The following is an 8,363-nucleotide window of genomic DNA, read 5'->3' as shown; positions in this document are numbered from 1 at the left end:
GAAGTGGCAGAGCTGAAGATGTTGAGGTTCTCCTTGGGAGGGACAAGGATGGACAGGATTAGGAATGAGGTCATCAGAGGTACAGCACAGGTTGAAGGACTGGGAGATAAAGTTAGAGGACAGACTGAGACGGTTTGGACGTGCAGAGGAGGGACAGTGGGTATATTGGTAGAAGGATGTTAGAGATGCAGCTGCAAGGAAGAAGACAAAGAGGAGACATATGGATGCAGTCAGAGAGGACAGAGGTAGTTTGAGTGAGGACAGAAGATGCAGAAGACAGAGTGAGACGGAGGAGGAGGACAAAAAGGGAACAGCCGGAAAAAACAGAATAGGAGGAAGCTACAGATACAGGAATTTCGATCTTTCAAAATAAAGTGTTACCCTGGCTGCGCTCCTCCAGCTCTCCTGTGACAAAGCACAAGCTTTCAGTGTTTCTCAACTTTTTCTTTTATCTTTCTGGACAATTGTGCAACAAACAAAAGTAACTTTTTTATTTCTTTACAAAAGCGTTGATAAAAGAGAATCGAAACCAATGCGCCTAAAGACACAATTAAGACATGCTGAAGTGCGGTTCTGTGGAACGCTTATTGACAATTAATATCTTACCTGTTGTGGATTGCTTTTTGCATGAACTCAGTTTGGAGAAATGGAATTTAACTCTGACAGGACTGACAGGCTGATGGCTAGTCCGACTGAGGCCAGGACTAAAGTGGACTCTTCCAGTCTTAAAAAGTTCACAGCGGTGTCATGATCGGGGTGGAAGGAGGCGAACCCTGAGCACAGACTCTTATTGAAAAAAACTAATTTATTTAGAAATAAAAGGCAAACCAAAACAAAGGCTGTCGTGGCAGCAAAACCTAAACTAAATACAAAAACATTAACTAACTAAACAAAACCTGAACAGACCTGAGACAAGAGATGAACCACTGGGAGATGACGAGGCACGAGCAAAAAAGGACAGCACATCAGGGAGGCAAGAGAATGACAATGAACCAGCAGAGAGGTAGAGAATGTGACCGGGTATTAAAGGCAGAGGGCGATTAGTGGAAGTGGGCACAGGTGAGATGATTATGGAGCTAGAGGCAGGTGTAGATGGGTGAGAAAAGGGAAGAGAGAGAGAGTGACTGAGGAGAAGTGAATGGTGGCTGAGGCACAGGGAAGAGACAACTAAATAACACAAACTGAAACATGAAGACAAAACATAATTCAAAAACCCAGATCCTGACAAGTGGTTTCTGCAAAAGCTGTTTCATAAACCTTAAAATCACCGTCAGCTTTACGTTACATGGTTACTTACAGTGAATTCTGTGGTCATTTTCAAGCAGAAATCTCAGCAGCAGCTGTAGCACTTTCATTGCACTGTCCAGCAGGAATAGCATAATATTTCTGCTGAGTTAACTGTGTACAAAAATGAAAAAATGCCTGTCACCTGAACTTCTGTGCAATTCTTTGAGACCGAAGCTGTTTTAACATGTCTCTGGCCCCGCTCTGACTAGCTGTTAGCTCGTCAGTCTGGTCAGAGGAATCAAAGAGCCGTCTACAACGGGTCGCGCAGAACACCACTTCAGAACCATCCCTTTAAACTTTCAAAATCTGCACATTTTTTTCTCCTATCGACAGTTAATGTGAGCTAAATTTGTGAACGGCTGCCAAGCACCACGTGTGTTTGTTTACCTTCGGAAACAGCCGAAGTAACTGAAAACTGGTCAGCAGTGGTGACGTCCAGGGAAGAGCCGTTTGGGATCCAGAAGTTCCGATGTTTTGATTCGTATTTACGCTCAGATTTGTTGAGTGAAGTATGCTGATAGGTTTCTAAAATAGTCGAAACTGAAACAGACTTTTAAACACATCACATGCTGGAGGTTTAAATGTTTCAAGAGTAGAGTTGAGACACATCTGGAAGTTTTGCAAAAGCTACATGTGTTTTAACGCCCACCTCTCTCCTTGTGGCGCTCCACAGCCCTGCTTGATCCCCGATATTTATTCTTCGAAGTTCTTTTCTTTCACATTTAGCGCGTTTATATTTCCACCTAAACATCTTCTCAGAAAGTCTACGCCTGTCCGATTCCGCCATATTCGTTTACCCGCACAGACTCATGTAGGTCAGTCGCGAGACTCAAGCTTCCACGTAGGTTTTGGCGGATTCAGCCGAGTGCTTTGTTTACGCTGAGTGTGGACCCACGTTTCGGAACTACATATGGATACATCTGAAGAACTACTAGAGAAAACTCTGTCAAACTGCACCATTTGATATAGTTCAGGATAACCTTTTTATATGTTCGATTTCAAGCTTTAAAATGAGTAGCTTTAAAGGAAGACTCCGGCTGAGACGTTTAACGGGAACCTTTCTGCTGGGAAGCGGACGTGCCGAAAACAAAACTGAAAAATTTCCGTGCAGGCCGCGTTTATTTACTTGCCTGCACCTGAAGGGTCATCGGCAGTACATCTGTTTCTTTACTTTTCAGAGATGATGTTTTGTAGCTATAAAATCAAAGGCTAGTAATCAGCCGAAGCAACATTTCCACATTTTACCGTCTAATGTTCTGAGAAATGAAACCCTTATTTCTTTTGTGTGTGGCCAGAGAACATGAAAGTAGAGCTCCGCAGAAAGACGAGCGCGTTGGTTTGTTTATAGGCAACAAGATGAAGCTCATAAGAAAGATAAAACCCCCTCGGTGAGATAAACATGGCGGACTGCTACACTGTTTCAGAAAGTGGTGGCATCTGATGTTTCCAGAAGATTAGCTCAACATTTAAGAGTGCATGTTAGCATCCAAAAGATAGGTCTCTTATCAGAACAAAAACCTTAATTAAAATCGACTTAGAAAACTACAACTATTTTTTTTTAAATGGACGAAGCATCTCTGCCTCCTCCTGTTAAAGATGAAGCTGGCAGGATACGGTTTATGGGCGCTGCCATGTTGTATTTTTGGAACCAGAGTCTGTGCAGTTGGGATATTTGGCTGTAAGCCCCGCCTACTCCTCCCATCTCTACCCTCCCCTCACACACATAATGGCGATTTTTAGGCATTAAATAACCAATCACAACTAAACGTATTAAAGATATACGTATTAAAAATACTACAGCAAGGCAAGAATTTGAAAATCAACAGTATTCTTTAGTCCCATTTATTCACATGGACTTAAAACCTGTACTGCAGCTGACCTGAAGGAGGCGCTAGTCCTGTTTCTACTTCTACTTCAGCATTACGTTCCCGTGTCTAGGTAGAGTGTGTGTCGATGGTCTGTCTCGTTTTATCCTGATCCTGTTGACATTAAAGTTTGAACGTTGAGCTGAACTGTTTAATAACTGAGAGGAATCATTTATAACTAAATGATGGAAAATGAGCGATAAATGTTAAGAGAGAATCTTTAGCCAAGTTAAGATTTTTCTTTCTCTGTATTGTGATTCATCATTACCAAGTGGTGCTGCTTAAATCAATGTTTCTGTTAGAATAAAAGAATAGTAGAAGAAAAAAAAGTAATTCTGGGGCTTTGATGTTTGTTTTATAGGTTGAGTTTTTTTCTGTCGTTTGCTATGAGTTCAGTCCTGATTTTGCTTGTGTTTTCTCTTGGATCTTTCCTTGAAGTTCACATGTTTTGCTCACTCATCGTTGTTTTCAGGTCACCGTTCACACCTGCTCTGGCACATTCTCCTCACCTGTTCTCACTCAGTAATCCCCCCTCCCTCCCAGCACGTTTACTTCTTCACCTAATTGTAGAATCTCGTGAGTCCATCCAGCTCGTCGTGCCGTCTGTTGGATTTTCCTTTTGAGATTTTAGTTTACAACCTGAACTGCCTGTTTTATTAAATTATTAAAGTTGTAATTATTCTCATTCAGCTTTTCCAAAACATTAACAGAATTATGCTTTTTGTTTGTTTCGTTTGTTTGTTTACTTTTTGTTTGTTTCGTTTGTTTGTTTACTTTTTGTTTGTTTGTTTACTTTGTTGTGTCACTTTTTTGCCACTACTACTAATAATATTATTTCATATTCTGCAACAAAAACATTAAAAAAAGCACAAAAAAACTAAAAAATTTAACTCATCTGTCATGTACACTAAAGCGTTCATCAAAATTTCAGTATTTTCAGGTCCAATTCCACCATATTATTTGAAAAGGCAAGGTTGTTTTTTTTTTTACTTACATGGCTGTATGATAAAGAAAAACAACTATATAATATAAGAACACTTGATTAAGTGCTGCAGAGAACTGTGAAATGCTGAAAGCAGCTCCGTGCTCGTTCTGTGATAGACGTGGGACCTGTCCAGGGTGCGTCCTGCCTGTTCGCTCGGCGCCAGACCTCCTTGGCTGGGTTGGAGGACATTGGCTCGATGCGCTCGTTCATTAAGACGGCAGGGATCCGCTTTAAAAGTGGGGTTCTGTGGACCATACTGGCAAGTTAATGATAGCGTGTCCAAATGGACCCCCTTCCAAAAAAGAATCGTTGTCTTAAAACAGCTCCAGTCGTCTTCAAAATATCGGTTAATGCAAACGCTATAGTTTAAACCTTTACATTGCAGTCAGTTTCTTCTTACACGGTTATTTCAGCAGAAATTCAGTGATATCTCTGCTCTAGGGTACCTCAGGCTGCCCCAGAAATGCTACAGCTGTGGTGATTTGGGTTTTTTTGGTGTTATGGTTTTGTTTTATTTTTGGTTTGTTTGGTTTCTGTCTTGTCTCTTGTTTCATGTTTCATTTGCTCCTCCTCAGTCTCTCTCTCTCTTTGTCTCCCTGCCACACCTACACCTGTCCCCACTTTGTAATCACGTCACCTGTCTCCATTTACCTAATTATCCTCAGTCTTTAAAACCCGGTCATTGCCTTCCACACTCTGCTGGTCCATTGTCTGTGTTAGTTGTCTAAGGTTTGTCTCTGGTTTGTCTATGGTTGTAGCTCGTTTCTGGTTGTTGTTTTTTCTGTCCCGCTTGTCTCCATCTCCGTTTATGTTAGTTTTAGTTTGTTCTTTATTTTGTTTTTGCTGCCACGTCAGCTTTTGTTTTGTGTTTCTTTAGTTAATAAATTATTTGTTTGTTAAAAATGAGTCTGCGCTCTGGGTTCGCTTTCGTCACCCCACATCATGACAACAGCTAGCTGCTGCTGATGCAGCTTCTGCTTGCAACTGACCGGAGAATTCCATTTAAATAACTGTGTCGTGAGAAACTGGTTTATAAAAGAATCTACTTTGATCTTGGCTGTGTTCTGACTCATGTCAGAATTAAACTCTGTTTCTCCAAATGGAGGCTGTTCAAAGAGTTATCTGCAGCAGGTAAGATGTTACCCGTTGAAAATCGTTACAAAGAAAACCACTTCAAAATGGAACGGCCAAAATATCCGAAAGATAAAAACCTTCCTTAGATTTGGATCCATACGCTCTTGTAGGAATTACTATCAGAACTCGGGTTCGGATCACTTCAAAGAGAAGCTCCGCTCTGACCCTCTTTCATGCCGTGGTCTGGCTTCACGCCATAAAAACAGGACTTTTTCCCAGCAGCAGTCCTAATTATTTCTAAAGTTAAAAGAAAGGCAAATGGAGAGGAGCGCATGTCCACAGAGAAGGAGACAAGAAACAGGAAGTTTTCCTTCAAATGTGAAGGAACGCTGTCAGTAAAAGGTCTGAGCTGCTTACAGGCCGACAGCCTGAGATCAGTTTGGGATTCAGAGGAAAAAACATAAACAATCCATGTGTGATTAAACAAATGTCATAGTTTGAATCTGCTGTTAATAAGTTTACTCTGGTGTGAGAGTTTATAAATGCTACGCTGAAGCGCGGTCACATTGTTAGCATCGGATTAGTATCATTAAGTCTCTCCTGCCATCTTTATGTTGATTTTTAGATTTGTGCGCTGATTTTATGACATTGATCTGGGGGTAATTTGTCCTCACTGTTCCACATTCCCAACTCAGTTGTTATGTGCGTTGTTTTGTCGGCCATGACGGTCCAGGTGATCATCAGAACCTGAATCTGAAGAGTTTTCATTTGCTTTCGGAGATTCCAGCCGTCGGTTCAGCTTCATACTGGTGTGGTTGTAGATCCATTGCTCCTGCGAAGTTCTCCAGCATTTCTTTGTGTTCAAAAAAGGCTTCTTCTTCCATTTCCACTAGTAAACAACCGGACAGTAGCGGCGTTCTTGGCTGGCTGTGGCACAGTGTTCATCATGAACCCAGGACGGAACTCCGCCCCACAAATCACCCACTTCGGAAATTATTTACTTTTTTTAAACAGTTTATTTAATTTTTAGGTCAGAAAAAGGGCTCCCTGCAATGTTATATGGATGTGTTTGACTAAATAACATTCATGAAATATCATTTTATTTTATTTTTTTTATTATTTTGGCTCAGCTCTAAAGCAGAGTCTGTGGGGAAATGACTCCTCTGTTCAATCTGAGCTTTTAATTGATCTAATAGTATCTTCATCACAATACACGGAGACTGCTTTACATTTCAGCTCCAAACAGAAACTGAGCTGTGGACTTGAGTTGCAGAGACTTGTGGATTCTGTTGTGTAGCAGGTCGAGAACCTGACCTGCCTTGTTTGCATATGACCTCAGCTCCGACGCCTCAGGCTAAACAGAAACACCATCCATTATAAGGAGCGGTTAACCAGCTCTCTGCCAAATTACAGTGACTCCGGGTTCCCATTTTACTCGTGTAGCGGCTGCACGGACCCACATCTCGTGTTACTCACTGTTCTACTGAACCCTGCTCCTGAAGGCTGCAAAAGCTCTGAGCAAACACCGCAGTACGCACTTGTTTGTCTCTCAAACTCCTGCGTCGACGGTCCAAAGTCTGTTGTTGTTTGCCCCCCCCACCTCAGCCGAGGAGGCCGTTCATTCATGCATTGCCCGAGAACATTTCCTGACATGCGTCTGAATCCAGATAGGGTTTTAAAGTTGACCCTGTCTGGATTCAGCAGGACTGACAGAGGGCTGGTTTTCTTTTTCTTTGCCCTCCAGGTAAACTTTGCAGAACAAAAAAAAAAAAACGTAATAAAATAGAATTTTGAATTCAAGGTGTAGCATTCCTTAGAGGAATCGATGTCACCCGCCGCCTTTCATGCTGGAGTTTTACACAAAGATCATCTTGTGACAAGAAATGACAGAGGTGGAGCTGTTCGGGTAAACGTTCTGCGTGACCTCATGAGAGATCCATTCGCACTCAAAGTATATGTTGTAGGGGACTCTCAGCTACTGCCACGCCAAATTTCAGCTCAATATCTGTAAAACTGACTGGGTTATTGCCATCTTTGTGTTTCTGAATATCTGCTGGCTGCGGTGGCCATTTTAAATCAGGTCGACAACCAAAGTGAATCAGCTGTAGATGTACAACCAGTGATTACTTTCTGAGAGTTTCATCAAAATCTTTTAAGTGGTTTGTGAGATATTTCGCTAACAGACAGACAGAGTTAGCTCCAACAGTGACTGATAAAGTTTTAGGAACGGCTCTCGTGTGAGCTGTTGGTGCTCAGAGCAGAAGTTGGGGATCAGTCTCAGCCACTACCACGCCAAATTCGAGCTCAACATCTGTAGAACTGACTGAGTTACAGCCATATTTGTGTTGGCTGATGATGATTAGCCGTGGCGGCCATCTTGACCTGGGGTGACTCCAACAGTCGATTGGTTGCAGATGTTCATCCGAAGGCTGCTTTTGCTTTCAGAGCTGAGGATAAGAAGTTAAAGAGAGGTAGAAGTTTTGAGTGAACTGCTGCAGCCGTCCCTCCCTCCTTCCCTCCCTCCCTCTCTCCTTCCTTTCCTCCCTCTCTCCTTCCTTCTCTCCCTCTCTCCCTCTCTCCCTCCTGCCGAGGGATTTTCCTTCCCACCGTCTCTGGCTGGATCACTATTTCCGGATTGTGTTGTTTCTTTGCCTCAGTTTGCAGTCAGAGTACCCAGGAATGTGAGGCCATGGAAAACTGAGAGTGGCAATGTGGCTGGGGCGGTTGGGAGGAAAAGACACACAGAGGAAGAGAGATGTGTGTGTGGGTGTGTGTGTGTGTGTGTTTGAGAGAGAGAGAGACAGAGCAGACAAGCCCAAAAGCAACAGCCTTTCCCCAAAATAGCACCAGGAAGAATCTGTACGGGTAACGTAAATTAGCAACATGACGAGCGTAATCAAACTGAGAGGGGCCTGGACATGAAACCTAAAGTGTGTGTGTGATCCTTTGTCAGGACTGAGTGTGTGTTGGCCTCCCAGCACGCCCCGCTCCCTCTGTTTATCTCTCAACCTCCGGCAGGTACGGGCTCCTTCTGACCTCGTTACCTTCAGAGTGGCACAAGACTTCCCTCTGTGACAGACGGGACTGTCGGAGGGGTCGCATGAGCTTAAAGGGACAGTGCGCTCGTTTGGAAGGGACGTTCCATCTGACGG

Source organism: Kryptolebias marmoratus, linkage group LG20 (genome assembly GCF_001649575.2).
Source record: "Kryptolebias marmoratus isolate JLee-2015 linkage group LG20, ASM164957v2, whole genome shotgun sequence".
Taxonomy (NCBI): Eukaryota; Metazoa; Chordata; class Actinopteri; order Cyprinodontiformes; family Rivulidae; genus Kryptolebias; species Kryptolebias marmoratus.
This window is presented reverse-complemented; position numbering follows the sequence as displayed.